Raw genomic sequence first — 2,921 nt, 5'->3', positions numbered from 1 at the left:
TATATATATATATATATATATATATATATATATATATATATATATATATATACTATAACTTGAAAACGTAACAAAGTGTTAGGTAAAAGATACTGTGCATTAAACTTATTGGTTTGATTATCTGATTGATATATTTAACTACAGAGTTAAAATATTATGCCAAACGATTGAATTAAAAGATATTTATTGAGTCCCTTAAGAATTATAATATTATTACGGGTCTCTGTTGTGAGGTCCACGTTGATTTGGGAAATCGTTCTTTTTAACGGTATTCGGAATAAATGGTAAAGTGTTAGATAATGAAAGTTGGATAAAAGTTAGTGGAGAACTAAACTGCATAATATTCAATTGATTTTGTTTCAAACGTGTGAAAATGTTTTTTGATATAATAGAATTGGTTAATTAAGTGTGTTTGTTTAAATAACGTGATTTAGACACACACAATAATAAGGAATATTAACTGTTAGAATTAGATATATGAATAACTTGCGATATGTATTTTAAAACGTGTTTATTAATATAGAAAATATATATTTAACAATATGATAAAATGTAATATTAACTTGGTTATGAAATGTTTGATAATACTATTATATTAGTAAATATCGAGAAGATGATTATAAAAGTAATTGACCAAAACACTCAATTGTATAAGTTATATTTTGAATGATATAGTTTAGGGATAATTTAAGTCTATATTTTGGCAAATGTACGAGTCACGAAAAGTAAAGTGCAAGTTTTCTCAGTGTACGAAAGGACGTTCGAAAAACCGGAACCGGGACATAAGTCGAGTGATGATGTACGACTTATCGGAACTAAAATTACAAATCAACTATACACGAGAATATAATATAATATATAAATAATTATATAAATTAAATATATTATATATATTATATTTAAATATGTCGACGAACTACAAAACAAAACAGATGTGAGCTAGAACTGAGGCTCATGCGATCGCATGGGTTCCCCTCACATTCCCCATGTGATCGCATGGCAGTGGGAATCAAGAGAGGAGTATAAAGCTCGATCGATTTCTGGTTCTGTGAATCATTCCATCCATCTATCTCTCGAATATCTCCCACTATATATATTATAATTATAATAATAATAATAATAATAATAATAATAATAATAATAATAATAATAATAATAATAATAATAATAATTATTATTATTATTATTATTATTATTATTATTATTATTATTATTATTATTATTATTATTATTATTATTATTATTATTATTATTATTATTATATTATACATAAAATACTACGACGAGGTCATGAATGTGTCACTTTCAAAATGGGTTCTCAAACGGGTTAAAGCTAATGAAATTATGGATTATAGCTATGGATGTTATGGGTAATGTTCGTGGGTAATATTCGCAAGTCAAACCTAGTGTTTATCATCTCCGTTGTGTCTACGTACTTTCCTGCAATATTGAATCACAATATTGATACGTGAGCATTCATATCTTATCTTTTATATATTAATAGTGTATACATGTCTAGTGCTCGAGTATATATGTTTGTACATGCTGATATGCTTTAATTTTGTCGTTAAAAAGTTTATGATGAATCACTACTTTAATACATATATTACTGATAAAAGGTATATGATATGCATGTTTTTGGAAAGCTGGCGAAAAATCAATAACTTTTCATTTAGAAATCGCGTAATTTTGATGAATGAATTAAAAGATATGGTCAACTGAATTATGATTAACATTAATTGAAATTGCTTTTAAATCTGCAATTGATATTTAAACAACTTGTTTATAAGATTGATAAATTGGATTTTCAAATATTACTAATCAAGTAAATGAATTTCTATATAAGGCACGTCTCGTCTTGTTGAGCAATTGTCAAAATTGATCGTTTTATCATATTCTAAAGCCTTATAAAAACTATAGTCTAATTTTACAAGAATTGGAAAACTATGTGAAATGTTAAAATGTTTCGATTGCCATGATCATTCAACTATAGTATTGAGTCAGATTGACTTTTTGAAATGACTTTTGATAACTTTTGTATGTCGATCTCGAGCATTAGGATTGTGATACACTATGATCAGACCTAGCTTGATAGACATTTATTGACCAATATATGTTCTCTAGGTTGAGATCTACGGTTTATTGGTATTCCGAGTTTCGGTCACGTTTCGGTGAACGACTTTATGTGCTGCTAAGGTGAGTTTCATTTGCTCCCTTTTTAATTACTTTTGCAATCTATATTTTTGGGCTGAGAATACATACACTTTATTATAAACGCAATGGACATAAGTACATACTAAATTCTACACTGAGTTTGAACTGAAAATCCCTTAGCTTTGGTAACTAGTAACTGCCAGTTATAAGAACTGGTGGGCGCGAGTAGTTGTATATGGATCCATAGGTCTTGACATCCCCGCCTGTTCCAGGTATAGAAACCCTAGCCTGGACTATAAAACAGACGTATGCTATTTGAGTTTAGTACACGTTGGTTTGCGTGTATTGTACATGTTGGTTGCATGTATGTTAAAACAGGGGTACTTATTATATATACATTAAAGTTTAGTTACCAGGGTGCTCAATCTTGTAGAATATTTTGATAAACATTTCTGGATGAAACAACTGAAATCTTGTGATCCACCTTTATATACAGATTATGCGAAACATTAAAACTATGAACTCATCAACCTTTGTGTTGACACTTGTTAGCATGTTTATTCTCAGGTTCCTAGAAGTCTTCTGCTATTTGCTTATATTTTATACAAGCTATGTGCATGGAGTCATACATGCTTTATTCAAGAAAACGTTGCATTCACAAAATCATCACCATCTATCTTATTTTGACTTCATTGTCAACGGAAGTATTATTGTAAACTATTATATTACGGTGATTGTCTATATGTAGAAATCATCAGATGTCGAAA

The sequence above is a fragment of the Rutidosis leptorrhynchoides genome, chromosome 4, assembly GCF_046630445.1.
Source record: "Rutidosis leptorrhynchoides isolate AG116_Rl617_1_P2 chromosome 4, CSIRO_AGI_Rlap_v1, whole genome shotgun sequence".
NCBI lineage: Eukaryota > Viridiplantae > Streptophyta > Magnoliopsida > Asterales > Asteraceae > Rutidosis > Rutidosis leptorrhynchoides.
The sequence above is the reverse complement of the archived record's forward strand: the minus strand, read 5'-3'. Positions refer to the sequence as shown.